Below are 15,582 nucleotides of genomic sequence, written 5' to 3'. Positions count from 1 at the left end.
CCATCAGGAAATGTATTGCAAACTGTAACCAGCAGAAATCAATGCCACTGCCATTTAGGATTCAGGCACAAGCTGAAACGTTGGCAGCTCAACAAAGTTGCTATCCTTCCAATGAATGAATGTATCAATGTCATATTGAAGTGATGCGATGAATCTTTTCAACATAATTAATATTGCCACAAAGCATGTTTGAAATGCGGGTTTGTCACTTACTAAATCTCTGAACACCTTGAGACATCCAGATCTGCACCTACTCTGTACTCAAAATGATCCAATTCCCAAAAAATGTAACAATGATATCACAAATTCAATTTCCCAACCCCAACTAATGTTATTTCTCCATGCATTAATGTCACTTTGCCAAGTACCATGTGTAATTAACACATAACCTTGCATTGACCCATTTGCAGAATAACTTCACTGTGATCACATTTTCAATGAGCTGCTTCTTTGATCTATGGTGGTATTATGTGCAACAGTATTTCATGTTAAGCATCTGCCAATCCTACTGCTGTCTCAAACTATACAGTATGATTCCCGCCTTCATTGTCTTCCTTAATTATTCTATCTATTGTGATCACAGACTGTTTATGCTGGCGGATAGACACTGTTATACTGTGCTTTCACAAACATAATGTGGAAAATGTTCCCAATTATTTTTCTGCATCTGTTCCCCCACCCCCAGCTTCTTCCTGGGATCCTGGGAAACTGGGTATATACTGAAGTAATTGTATCTGGACCTTCAGTTCCAAGAGAGCAAGGCACCAGGCTGCGATTTTTATCTCTCTTGTTTTGATTCTAAGACTATCTTTGCCAGCTCTCAGGAGTCTTCTGGAATTGAAGACCAATATTCAGGAGCACTGCTGTGTGCAATCTTGCATGGCAATCACAAGGACGTTGATTAAGAAAGATTTGGTCTTGCAGTCATTTCCTTTGAATCTTTTATCTTTACCAGATATATGCTTTATTGAAAATGGTGGGAGGTACTTTACCACAAGGATGGATGCATTTGCCAACTGATATATGGAGCGTGGTGGCAAGCCACATGATGAAATCTGCAGGAATACATTTAACCACTGTTGAAAATTGATGCCAGACTAATTTTCAATTTGCTGTACCCTGACACATTTGGTAGAGACAGTTTTAACCATACCTCAGTACAGAATATCAAAAACTGGCCAATTTTCTAGATCTCACATAAATTCTATAAAGTGTGAATCTTATTAAATTTGGATAAGTGTCGTTTTTAGCATGCCATGTGGAGAATCCATCTGTGTGAGACTGAATGAGTCTTCTCATGATGTCTACCCAAACTTTCCACAAGATAAGGAGCTCAACAGATCAATGGGTCTTTTTCAGGTTGGAACGATGTAAGTAGTGGAGTTCCACAAGGATCATGACTAGGACCTTGACTATTTACCTTCTGTATTCATGATTTGGAGAAAGTGGCAGAGTGTAATATATCCAAATCTGCAGTATATACAAAAATAGGTGCGAGGACATAATGTGATGAGTTCATAAGGAGCCTGTAAGAGGTTGTAGATAGATAGAATGAGTGGGGCAAATACTAGGCAGGTGAAGTTTCAAGGAGGCAAGTGTGAAGCCATGTACAGGAGCTCCCAGATCCTCAGTGCTGCATTTGTTTAGAGTTTTTTTCCAACTAAATAATAATCTGCCTTTTGATACTTTCTGCCAAAGTACTCAAAGCACGAAATGTTAACTTTGAGGAGCTGTACATAATTAAGGAGGTGAATGGAATTTTGGCTTTTATTGCTATGGATTTGGTTTTTGGAAATGAGGAAGTCTTGTTACAGTTGTCCAGGGTGTTGGTGAGTCTGCATCTGGAATACTATGTGCAGATTTCACTTCTATTTAAGAAAGAATATACTGGCAACTGAGGCAGTTCTAAATAGATTTACTAGGCTGTAACCTGGGATGAAGAAGTTCACTTATCAAAAACGGCTAAGCAGTAAGGCCTTTATTCATTGGAGTGTGGAGGAATGAATTATTGGAATGTATAAGATTCTGACGAGTCTTGGCAGGCAGGGTTGACAAGATATTTCCACTAGTGGGGAAATCTCAAACTAGTGGAGATAGTTACAGAACAAGGGGACACACATTTAAACCTGAGATTCAGAGGAATTTCTTTTCCCAGAGGATAGCAAATATTTGGCATTCTCTACCCCAGAGTGTTGTAGAGGTTAAATCACTGAAAACATTGAAAAAGGAGATAGATAAATGAAATATTGAGGAATTGAAGATATGAAGATCTGGCACCAAAGACATCTCAGGCAAATCAGCCATGATCTTATGGAATTTTGGAGCATTTTTCAGAGGATGAATGTCCTTTTCCTATTTCCTATTTTATTATGCCCCTTTAGCTATACACCATTTCTTAATGGTGCCCTATTTGTTATATTCTCCCAGAGACGCTGCAGCATATCACTGAACTAATAACCCTTGAGCAACTTCTAATGCATTAACATCCTTCCTTATGTATAGTGACCCGTATCTAGGTGAAACTGGATGACCTTGCTATACTTTTTTAGGATACGGAGGGACATTGTAAACACATTTCATCCCTCTATTTTTAAATAATGAACCATGTTGTAAAATAGAGTTGTTTTCAAAGATTATAAATCACTTTATTTGCTTTATTTGTGATTTCCTGCCTTCCTCTTCCTTGCTTCCCAACTGTTATCAAACCCACTGTGCACTTAGTGTCATTTTATTCTTCTTGTTTACTTTGTAAACTAAGGATTGCAAATAAACACATTGTCTTGAGCACTGAATGGTCCTTTGTTGTTGTTTTCCCTGAAGAATCAATGGTCTTTCAACTTACAGCTCCAACCATAAACTCCTGAGATAGGGCACAATGCCTGTGGTCTTAATTAGGATGTTACATTTGAAAGAAGACACAAGGATTGCATTGGTCAGCAACAAATACTTGATGCCAAGGGCTTCAGAAGAGGCAGCAACATAGTCAATGCTTTCATCTATTACAAATTGGGTCACGATCACTATCACTTTGGCTGCAGGGGTAGACCTGCTTTTGTAATATTTTCATTCCCTGACTTTAAACAGTCTATTGTTAGTAGCCATGTTTTCAGCTGTGTGGCCCTTAGGTTTTGGAGTTTATTCCCTATATACTCACATCTCTCCACCATTCTCTCCTGAACATCCATTGAACTGATCTTTTAAATCAAGACTTTTGTCACGTCTCCTCATATAGCCTTTTGGGGTTCAGCATCAAATTTGGCAATGATAAGCATTTTCTTGTCGAGACAATGAAAATGAAACTCTGGAATTAAGAGCAGACGTGAAATAATTTTTAAGGGTTTTATTGTTTATTGGAAGATCCTATTTCGGATAGCTAGGCAGAATTCTTATTGCTGAAAAATGTATGGAAAGATTTGAGTTTTATGGTTGCACTCACAGTCAAAAACTTGCTAGCATTGTTTAGTTTCACACTCAAGTGCTGAAGCACACCTGCATATAGAATGTCCAAATAGTTTCAGCTGGTGGCTGAGTTGGAATTGGACACAGAAAATGATATTCGCAAATAAACCTAGGTGAAATGGGTGGGGATGGGAGGGGAAGGGCTGAGGAGATTGGGGTGATTTTGATAAAATATTTTGTGTTACAAATGCTTAGAAACTGGAATACACTGACTGATCAGAGATAATGGGAACTGCAGATGCTGGAGAATCCAAGATAATAAAATGTGAGGCTGGATGAACACAGCAGGCCCAGCAGCATCTCAGGAGCACAAAAGCTGACATTTCGGGCCTAGACCTTTCATCAGAGAGGGGGATGGGGTGAGGGTTCTGGAATAAATAGGGAGAGAGGGGGAGGCGGACCGAAGATGGAGAGAAAAGAAGATAGGTGGAGAGAGTATAGGTGGGGAGGTAGGGAGGGGATAGGTCAGTCCAGGGAAGACGGACAGGTCAAGGAGGTGGGATGAGGTTAGTAGGTAAATGGGGATGCGGCTTGGGGTGGGAGGAAGGGATGGGTGAGAGGAAGAACAGGTTAGGGAGGCAGAGACAGGTTGGACTGGTTTTGGGATGCAGTGGGTGGAGGGGAAGAGCTGGGCTGGTTGTATGGTGCAGTGGGGGGAGGGGACGAACTGGGCTGGTTTAGGGATGCGGTGGGGGAAGGGAAGATTTTGAAACTGGTGAAGTCAACATTGATACCATTAGGCTGCAGGGTTCCCTGGCGGAATATGAGTTGCTGTTCCTGCAACCTTCGGGTGGCATCATTGTGGCACTGCAGGAGGCCCATGATGGACATGTCATCTAAAGAATGGGAGGGGGAGTGGGGGGCCCCAGCTATGCCTGCCTCTTTGTAGGTTACGTAGAACAGTCCCTCTTCCGCACCTACACAGGCCCCAAACCCCACCTCTTCCTCCGGTACATTGATGACTGTATCGGCGCCGCCTCTTGCTCCCCAGAGGAGCTCGAACAGTTCATCCACTTCACCAACACCTTCCACCCCAACCTTCAGTTCACCTGGGCCATCTCCAGTACATCCCTCACCTTCCTGGATCTCTCAGTCTCCATCTCAGGCAACCAGCTTGTAACTGATGTCCATTTCAAACCCACCGACTCCCACAGCTACCTAGAATACACCTCCTCCCACCCACCCTCCTGCAAAAATTCCATCCCCTATTCCCAATTCCTCCGCCTCTGCCGCATCTGCTCCCACGATAAGACATTCCACTCCAAGCACATCCCAGATGTCCAAGTTCTTCAAGGACCGCAACTTTCCCCCCACAGTGATCGAGAACGCCCTTGACCGCGTCTCCCGTATTTCCCGCAACACATCCCTCACACCCCGCCCCCGCCACAACCGCCCAAAGAGGATACCCCTCGTTCCCACACACCACCCCACCAACCTCCGGATACAATGCATCATCCTCCGACACTTTCGCCATCTACAATCCAACCCCACAACCCAAGACATTTTTCCATCCCCACCCCTGTCTGCTTTCCAGAGAGACCACTCTCTCCGTGACTCCCTTGTTCGCTCCACACTGCCCTCCAACCCCACCACACCCGGCACCTTCCCCTGCAACCACAGGAAATGCTACACTTGCCCCCACACCTCCTCCCTCACCCCTATCCCAGGCCCCAAGATGACATTCCACATTAAGCAGAGGTTCACCTGCACATCTGCCAATGTGGTATACTGCATCCACTGTGCCCGGTGTGGCTTCCTCTACATTGGGGAAACCAAGCGGAGGCTTGGGGACCGCTTTGCAGAACACCTCCGCTCAGTTCGCAACAAACAACTGCACCTCCCAGTCGCAAACCATTTCCACTCCCCCTCCCATTCTTTAGATGACATGCCCATCATGGGCCTCCTGCAGTGCCACAATGATGCCACCCAAAGATTGCAGGAACAGCAAATCATATTCCACCTGCAGCCTAATGGTATCAATGTTGACTTCACCAGTTTCAAAATCTCCCCTTCCCCTACTGCATCCCTAAACCAGCCCAGTTCGTCCCCTCCCCCCACTGCATCCCAAAACCAGTCCAACCTGTCTCTGCCTCCCTAACCGGTTCTTCCTCTCACCCATCCCTTCCTCCCACCCCAAGCCGCACCCCCATCTACCTACTAACCTCATCCCACCTCCTTGACCTGTCCATCTTTCCTGGACTGACCTATCCCCTCCCTACCTCCCCACCTATACTCTCTCCACCTATCTTCTTTACTCTCCATCTTCGGTCCGCCTCCCCCTCTCTCCCTATTTATTCCAGAACCCTCACCCCATCCCCCTCTCTGATGAAGGGTCTAGGCCCGAAATGTCAGCTTTTGTGCTCCTGAGATGCTGCTTGGCCTGCTGTGTTCATCCAGCCTCACATTTTATTATCCTATATTACACTGATTGATAGTGTGTTAGGACCAAATGTATCAGTAACACAATTTAATGTAATAAGGCGTTTACTAACAAGAATCACAGAGCTATTACAGAAAATCAGGGGAATGGGACTAATTTGATAGTTTTTTCAACTTAGACCAATGTTTATGCCTCAGTGTCTAGGCTGCTAAAGGTAGATAATTCTATGAAGACTGGCAATATTAACCTTAGTTGAAAGAATGAGCATTCCCGCTTGAACTGCTGTTAGCAAGCAGAGTTATGTTCTAATCATGAATCAAATCACTTGACACTAACCGCCATGCATAAGCTGCTTTTGACAGCCATTTGTGTTGCTTTAAATTAAACACATCAGAGTATCAGAAACTGAATGAAGGGATGAAATAGCAAGAATTAGTGCTGGTGAGGAAAGAGTGTGATGTTACACAAAACAGAGTTACATAAAGCAGAGAAAGGATCAGAAGATTAACTCTCTGTAATTCCCCACCAAACTCTCCAGAAACTGCCAGTTCTCTTGGCAAAGTAATTTTGTCAAAAGCAAATGTGGAAGCGTGCTGTAAAATTCTTGAATGTTCTGATCTTTTAAAAAGGATTGTGGCAAAGTTCTTCAAATGATAAAACCAATTCTCCTCGCCAATGAATTCAGTGTAATAGAATATTTAACATCTTTTCATCTTCATTATGTATCTTGTGTAGCTGATTCCTTGTTTCTTATTTTAATCTTCACATTGTGCTGTTGTCCTATTTGAGAACAGCAAACTGTAACAGGATTCCAGCTTCTGATCATCATAGAAAACATTGGCAAAAGGGTCAAATGTAAGGATATGATGCATTTACCCTTCTTATACAGCAACAACATTTTCCATTTATATAGTGCTCATAATATTAACAAAACCTTCTCTTCACAAACTTCTTAGTTGCTTTCCAACAAGACTTGATACTGAGCTATGGAACAACATCACCTTTGGGTTCCTCTCTAAGCTACACAACTTCCAGACTCAAAAATATGTCTCTGTTCCTTTGCTATGGTCAAAATGCTGGCACTTACTCTCCAAAGGCACTGTAAGTGTGTCTACACCAATTGAGCTGCAGTAGTTCGGGAAGGCAGCTCCACACCCTCCTTCCTGGGTGCAATTAGGGATGGGTGACAAATATTGTCCTAACCAGCAGCATCCACATCCTGCAAAAGAATGCAGAAAACAGAAGGGGATATTAGCGCATATCTTAACCAAACAATTGGCGGAAGAAGACAACACAGTGTGGAGCTGGAGGACCAAAGCAGGCCAGGTAGTATCAGAGGAGCAGGAAAGATAACTTTTTGGGTCAGGACCCTTCTTCAAAGTTCTTCCAGCTACACACTATGTTATCTCTGACTCCAGCATCGGTAGTTCTTACTATCTCTGATTGGTGAATGAAGTTGATTTTTTAAAAAATGTCTTCATTTGAGTGGGGAGATAAGTAGAAAGGCCGAGACTCTCAGAGAGAAAATTCCATTAGGAATTAGGGCCTTTGGGCTTGAAGGCACACAGTCAGAATTGGATTTTGCCACTTGAATTTTGTGGATTTGAAAGTTTAGTAAAGAGCTGTTGGTGCTTTTGACATATTGGAGGGTCAATCCTAAATTCTTGCTATTTAGAAGAGATTTGTTTGTGGCTAAACTTGCATTTACAGAAGCATCGACCTGTTTTCTTTATGTGTGCCTCAAGCTTCCATGGTATTCTCCTAAAAGAAATCTAAAGACAGAAAGGCTGTGCACCCAGGCCTCAGGCTCACATGTAAAATGGTTCATTGAATCAAGTGGCACATCATGGCAACTGCTGATAGACAGGGGACGTCCAATTCTAGATGGGCACCCTAAATACACAGGGCAATAGAACAGACGCCTTTACAGGCCTCCTGTTTCTGTCACAATGTTAGTGCACACACCTTCCTGCCGTATGGTTTCTCAGTTCGTTTAATGGCATACCTCAGTGAGATCGACAACTGAGGAAAAGCCAGCTGATCGCTGTTAATGAAAAGCAGCTGGCAGACAGAACAGCAGCTCAGAAAAAGACTTATGCCTCACACTACATTCATTGAAGGGCTGAACACTTATTTTTTGAATGCTCCAGAAAGGCACCGGATGCCTACAAGGAAACAGGAGCTTGTTCAGATCAAGTTGACTGGAGCCTGTGTTGTAAAAGCCTTCTGAAAACAGGCACCAGTGGGAGGCTAAAGTGGGAAGAATAGCATCATTGTGTTAGCTTCCTAGCCAAGTAAAACTGAAAATAAGCAAAAATGTTATTATTGCATGAAGTGAGGGAAAGGCAACTGGTTCATTGTAACTAATCGAATAGTCAGCCATGTTATGATTCCCCCAGTATGGGTCCTTAACTTCACAAAAAAAAGTCAAATTCACTCTAGCCTTTGGTAGGGTGAAGGAATGTCTGCATTTATATAATAATGATTCCATTTGTCAGGTTTATGTTCTGAATTTTCAGTGCAAATACTCAAGAACATCAGGAAATCTGGATGGAGGAAATATTGTTTATTTCCATCAACCTATGGGACTGAAAGTTTGATTTTTCAATCGTTCATTCTGTCGCAATTTGTGCACCTCTGTACTTACATGAAATTTAAATTGCCAACCAATCAGCAGCCTTTTTTTTTCTGTTGCATACATTGTTTGAATTGTGGCGTTTATGAATGTGCCCTGATAAGTACAAGAATATGAGCCTTCACAACCTGTTTTCTGATTCAACAATATTCAAGTGGTGGACTAGAAAACAAATATTTATTATTGTTATTGTTAGACTTAATGCAAAACCTGTTGTGTGGAGTTGATTCTGCCAAGATTGGATAGATCTTCCCAAGTGGAGGCACATTATGATCAATATTAGACCTGGGGCTGGGGCTTTGTTTTTATTGATGTCTTTGCTGAAAATGATTAAGTAGTATGTACGAAACGTGACCAAGGTCATCGCTGCTGCAGCGGAGTTGATGCTGATTCCGGTAGTGCATTCACAACAGGAGACCTCTTCATATTTGATAACGGGAGCTCTCACTGTCTCCCAATACACGGACCCCTTACTGTCTCTAATGGGGAGTTGGTAAACTGAGGTAGTTTTGATTCTCTGTTCAATTTCCACACCAGCTAAGGCCACCATGGACATACCCACCTTCTTGATCATTCCTCTCACCTGAGGCATGGTGACCCTCATATTAAACACATCACCCATCAGCTCTCCCTGTGGTCCTCTAGGACTATGCTGACTACTACTGTCTCTGATACCCAGAACCTTTGCTGCTTTTAATATGCGTACATTTTCCTCTATTAAACTTTTATGAGGGATTAAGGCAAGGAAGAAAAGTGGAGGAAAAAGTCCTGGTAAACGGACACTACAAGGGTTAACTGGATAAAGAATTTTCCTGTGAAGTTTTTGGGTCAAGTGCTGGCCAAGAGTAATCCTAATATAGATTATCCCTTTCTGGATAAAGAGCGCTTTCTGTGATGCCTGCTTCAGAGGTACTTAGAAAATTTATTTTGCTCTAAATTACTTGTTGCCTCGCAGCTTAACTCTTAAACAATGGCGTCTCATTCATGAAGTGGATTTGTTTGCAGCAAATAACCTTATGTGCACAGGGGACCCTATTCTCCATTTGAGAGTTACATTATTACTGGCACCAACACTGCATCACAATTTTCAAATCTGTTATCCAAGTGAAGTGAACAGTAACCTAATTTTCTTCACAAGGACACAACTCTTAAAATTGAACTGTAATCCAGCTTCTCAGCATTTATGACGGGGAAGGGATCAAACTATTGAGCGCAATGTACTAGTGGGCAAATTTATTTTTCACTCCGATTGATTTGGCATTTTTAAAAACATGTTATTCCTTCTTCTCCTGAGTTCGGTGTCTTCCCCTGAGCTATGGTTTTATCACTGGCCCAATTAGGTTTACTGACTCTGATTGAATGTATTCCTAAAGACTTCATGCTTCATCATTTCCATCACACTTTCACTGTCATGCTCCAACTATTAGTCACCCGAATTGCCATCCTTACCCTTGACCGCCTTCCAACACCAATCAAAAACTGAAAAGTCTCTTCATTATCTGATGGACTGATTCTTGAACAACGGTTTTTCCTGATCTCCAATGATTTTTCACATTTCTAAGAAGGCATCTGGGGATAAAAAAGAAGAATAAAACATAGACAATTCTCTTTAAATGCCTCAATAATTTTCTCCAGGGTAGCTCATGGCAGCATTCCATGGAGATTGATCTTCACTTCCCAGAGATTCAAGGCTTATCCTGCAGGGTTTGCAACCCTACCTCCATCTCACCCTATCTCCATTCAATTGTCCATTCTTAATGTGTCAACTAAGTCCATCAATGTGGGCAGGGTATTCAACTTTGGGAATGGGTGGTGGGGGACACATCGTGACCAAGGGTGATTCCTGACCTCAGCCAAAACCTATACCTCCTTTCCCAGTGGGAGTCACATGGAAATGATGAGGAACAGGAACCCTGCCTGACAATAATCATCAGTTCCTCTCAACCCACCATTGTCTAGTATTTAAAACAACAAATGCTGGAGATCACAGCGGGTCAGATAGCATCACGGAGTATCTTGATTGTGATCAAGGATGTGATTAAGTTTAAGAGTAGGGCTCACTGTTTAAAAATAACAGATTGCCTTTTTAGGAGAGAGATGAGGAGAATTTATCTCTCACAAAGGATCGTGAATCTTTGAAACTCTTCCCAAAAAGGCGGTGGAAGCAGAGTCTTTGAATATTTTTAAGGCGGAGGTAGGCCCAAGGCCTAGTCCTGTTCCTATGTCACATGTTTACACATCTGCAGCTTCCTGTGGGAAAGCTGCTCTCTGGATGTGATGAGCCTTGAGCTGGGAAAGACATTTAATTCGGCAAGCTGATGGCCTACCCAAAATTCACCCTGTTTCCAGAGAGCCCAAGCTCAACTTTCTCACCTCAACTGCCAATTAAAATCTGTAAGTGACCAATGAAGGACCAGTTAAGGACCTTAACCCACTGCCATGACATTAACCCAGTAGCAGGCCTTTGTCTATAGCTTCTATCTTATGGTTGACTTGTCATTTTGGGGAGCAGCAGGAGGCTGGGGCAAAGGACCACCTGGTCAAAGCCAGTCAGGACCTGATGGAAATGTGGAAAACAGAAACACAAGTAGGCTATTCAGCTCTTCGAGACTGCTCCACCATTCAATACGATCAGGGCTGATCATCCAACCCAACATCCTGTTCCTGCTTTTTCTCCATATCCTTTGACACCTTCAGATCTAAGAACCGTCTTTAACTCGTTGAAATCTTTTGATGTCTTGGCCTCAAAGCTCCCACTGCCTTGGGTTTAGAGCACTTTATTCCCATCCACCCAAGAGATCCTTAATGTATGAAACATTTCCCCCTGCCCCATCACTTACCTTGCTCTGGAGTCTCTTCCGCAATCCAAAGATGTTCTTCCTCCTCGAAATCACGGCCTCCTTCAGCAAGCCACAGTGTGCAAGAACTGGTTGGTTTTTATCAATAGAAGCTCTGTGTTTTATTCTAGGGATGTTGTAGAAAATTACCTTTGTATTCTGCTTTTCTCTGAAACTGTGAGGAATCTTCTTTAAACACCAAGCCCTAGAATTGCTCAACATGTTATGCATAACTGCTACACAACTGTGAAAAAGCACATTACAAGCATCAGATCCAGCAGAACTTCACTTTGACATGATTAATAGATGTCTTGATTAAGAAGGATTGGGTGAACTGTGTTTACTTTGGATGAGGGCAATTAGGAGAGACCTGAGCGATGTTTTTGAAAGGCCCAGTGATAATTTGCAAGCTCAGCGACATCAGACATTAATGACCTGTAACCCAAAGGGGTCAAAGTGCGGGTTGTAACCACTGAGTCAAATGATCTGATCTTAATTGGATGGCAAAGGTTATGGCTAGGTAGATTTGTTCACATGACATAGAGATGGAATGCCTCGCTGATTCTCCCAGTTAAAGGTAATGTTGTTTTTACTGGGGCAGAACCTTTAATAACACTCAGTGCCTCGAGGCCAGAATGACGCAAATGATTATTTTTGAAAGTCATATCCAACATGGATTATGTGCTGCTGGGAGCCTATCTACACTTGGTTCAAAGAGGCACCTGATTTTTCCTTCTTTGGGCAAAACACAGGAATCGTCCCCTTTCCGTGATTGCCCTGGAATCACTGGGAATTAAAGTTTAAATTAATCTCCTGGGCTACCAGCAACCCTGATGAAAAATCACTGTGGCCTTCAAAAACTTGCAGTACTTCTTACATTTTCAAAGAATACTTTCAGTTATTAATTATAACAATGTTGGTGATGTGGAGAATAACTGTTTGACAGAATTGGGTAGTTGGAGGTGGGAGGATACACGATAGGGTCTCTTGGGCCTTCAGATTGCTCTTAAAACATTTCCACTGCCATTCTTGACATAGGGTGCTATCCATAAGTTCTGAAAGGAGGATCCATTTTGGAAGCTGATGACTTGGTGCGCGGTTGGTCTGTTCAGATCAGTGCGGCTGGTTTCCCAGGAACATGGTGTGGGAGGAGTTGGTGAGGATTTTAATATTTATTCACCTGCTTTCTCACTTGGATTTTTGGATAAACTACTGGTGGAAATTCTACAACCTCCAGAAGTGCCTGTGGCAACAGACTTAAGACTCACTGTTGTACATGATAAAAGATGGAGGCAGAGTAGCAGGGCTGTGTGTGGGAGCTCTTGATAGGGGCTGATCCGCTCCCACATGCTTTCTTTTTTCTTTCTCTCTTTTACTTCTAGTCTTTTTCTTTCCTTTCTTTCAAATGGAACTATTTGACATGGATGAGTTGGCACTGTTGGTGTAGCAGCTAGAATGGGCGGTGTGTGGAATGGCAGCTCTTCCCAGTGATTGGAGGCAGCAGCAGAAGTGGTTGCTCACGGCGACTGGAGGGGGTGGCGGAAGCGGCAGCAGTGGGGTGGGCGCAAAACACCTCCAGCGATCAGAGGCAGCGGTGGCAGCAGACCTTTCAAGATGGCAGCACCAACGAGGCAACTTTGCGGGCGAGGAGTCTTAGCGAGACAGCGGCAGCGGTGGACTGGTCTGGCAGTGGAGCCAGGAATTCCTTGTTGCAGGGTGAGTGTGGATTCAGCACAGGACCTGGCATCAGCATCGGTGTCGGCGGGGTGGGCCCAGCAGCAACCAGATGGTGCCGAAAGAGTGGCAGCTGGTATGTTGGCGTAGCAGCAGGCAGTAACGGGGCGGTGGAAGAGGGTATTGGTATCATTGCTTTAACCCTTTTACTGTTATATCTTTCATCCTTTTTATTCCTAAATTGTTCAAAATGGCTCTGGATTGAGGTAACAGTTGAAGAAGCTTTTCACTGCATTTTACTGTATTATTCACTGTAAAATGTAAGTGACAATAAGTAAATAAATCAAATTACAAATAACAACAGTGATGTGAACGATATCTATATCCAGTACCATGCTTCACAGTGGAGTGATTAATCTACTGCATGTCTCAAAGAAATTCATTCACTAACCCTCTAATAATGAGTTTGTATCTTGTGCATTCACTTGGATTATTTTAGAATTTCAACACTTCATTTTTTTTCTTATTCAATTATGGGTTGTAGGTATCACAGGCTAGGCCAGCATTTATTGCCCTTCCCAATACCCCTTGACAGCGTATTTAAAATGGCCCTCTTGAACAGCTGAAGTCTTTAAGATGTTGGTCCACCTGCAGGATATTTGCGGACAGAGTTCAGGCTTTTGACTCAGTGTCAGTGAAAGAATTCTGTTGTAGTTTCAAGTTAGGATGGAAGGATTCAGAGGGAACTTGCTGATGGTCATGTTTCCATGCATCTCCTGCCCTTGTCCTTCTACATGGTGGGGGGCTGTGTGTTTGGAAGGTACTATCAGAAAAACTTGGGTGAGTTACCTCACTTTATCTTGTAGCTGCCATTATATCAATGGTCAAGGGGGTGAATGTGCCAGTTGGTGGAAAGGGGGCCAATCAAGTGGACTACTTTTCTCTGGATCATGTGAAACATCTTGGATGATATTGGAGTGCACCCATTCAAACACGTTGGGAGTATTCTTCTTGTGTCTTGTAGGTTATGGACAGGCTTTGGGGAGTCCAGAGCTAAGTTAACCACCACAGAATTCCTAGCCTCTGGCTTGCTGTTAAAGCCACAGTATTTATATGGCTGATGTAGTCCTTTTTCTGTTTAGTGGTAAACCCCCTAGGTGTTTAATGAAAGAAGGGTTGATGAGGTGAGATAATACTATTGAATGTCATGTGCTGATTGTTAGCATATGGCCATTGTATGGCACTTGATTGGCATGAATATTACTTGCTAAATATCAGCCTAGCTTGGCTATTGTCCAGGTCTTGCTGTGGTCCAGTGTCTGAGCAATTGTGAAAGGTGTTGCATAATAATCAGCGAACTTCCCTACTGCTGATCTTATAATGGAGCATGTACCATTAAAGATACAGCTGAAAATGGTGGGGTCTAGCTTAGTACCTGAGGAACTAGGGGTTCTTGTGGTATAGTGGCAGTATCCCTGCCTCTAGGCCAGACAGCCTGGGTTCAAGTCCCTCCTTCTAAAGTGCGTATTATGACAAGTTTGAACAGGTTGTTTAAAATGTATATTCCCTGAGGAAACTGGGGTATTTGTGGTGCGTTGGTAGTATCCTTATCTCAGAGCCAGGACAATTAGGTTCAAGTCCCACCTCCTCCAGAGGTGTGTAGTAATGTCTCTGAACAGGTTGCTTAGAAAATATCTATCCTGAGGAATGTCTGCAGTGACTGAGATAATTGACCTTCTACAAACAGAACTATCTTCCTTTGTGTCAGGTATAAGTCCTACTAATATTGGGTTTTCTGCCTGATTTCCACGGATTTCAGTTTCGCTACGGCTCTTTGATGCCATACTCAGTCAAATGCAGTCTTGATGTCAGAGGCTATCACACTCACCTCTTTTGGAGTTCAGCTTTAGTCCACATTTGGACAACGGCTCTAATGAGATCAGGAGCTGAATAGTCCTAGCAGAACCCAAACTGAGTGTCGGTGGGCATATTATTAATGAGCAAATGACATTTGCTATCTCTGTAGATGACTGCTTCCATCACTTTGCTAATGATTGGGAGGAGATATGGTAGTGATTGGAGATAATGGGAACTGCAGATGCTGGAGAATTCGAGATAACAAAGTGTGGAGCTGGATGAACACAGCAGGCCAAACAGCATCTTAGGAGCACAAAAGCTGACGTTTCGGGCCTAGACCCTTCATCAGAGTCTAGGCCCGAAATGTCAGCTTTTGTACTCCTAAGATGCTGCTTGGCCTGCTGTGTTCATCCAGCCCCACACTTTGTTATATATGGTAGTGATTTGCTGGATTAGCTTTGTCTGCTTTTTAATGTTTGGGCATACTTGACGGATTTTCCAATGTCATCCTGAGCTTTCTTCTCCGTCTCCTCTTAAGGTCTGGCCACCATGACATATGAATTTTTCCCCTTCCTTCAATACATTAAAACCATGGTTTAGCAGTTGTGCCATGCAACTGTTAAACTCCTCAGCTCCTCCAGCCTTCCCTTCAACCAACAAAATTCAGGCTCAGAAAACCTGAACACAATCAGCTAATCACCACTTCCTGACTTACTCTTTTTAAAGTGTCAGGCTTCCTT

At 43.1% G+C, this 15,582-nt stretch overlaps 1 long non-coding RNA gene across 1 annotated transcript in view; it reads left to right on the top strand.

Annotated features, from left to right (window-relative positions):
• LOC132206174 (uncharacterized) overlaps window positions 1-15,582 on the top strand; it is a 48,219-nt gene that overhangs the window by 3,342 nt on the left and 29,295 nt on the right. The window lies entirely within an intron of this gene.

This window comes from Stegostoma tigrinum, chromosome 33 (genome assembly GCF_030684315.1).
Source record: "Stegostoma tigrinum isolate sSteTig4 chromosome 33, sSteTig4.hap1, whole genome shotgun sequence".
NCBI classification, from domain to species: domain Eukaryota; kingdom Metazoa; phylum Chordata; class Chondrichthyes; order Orectolobiformes; family Stegostomatidae; genus Stegostoma; species Stegostoma tigrinum.
Note: the sequence above shows the minus strand (reverse complement) of the source record. Positions and strands in the feature narration are given on the sequence as shown.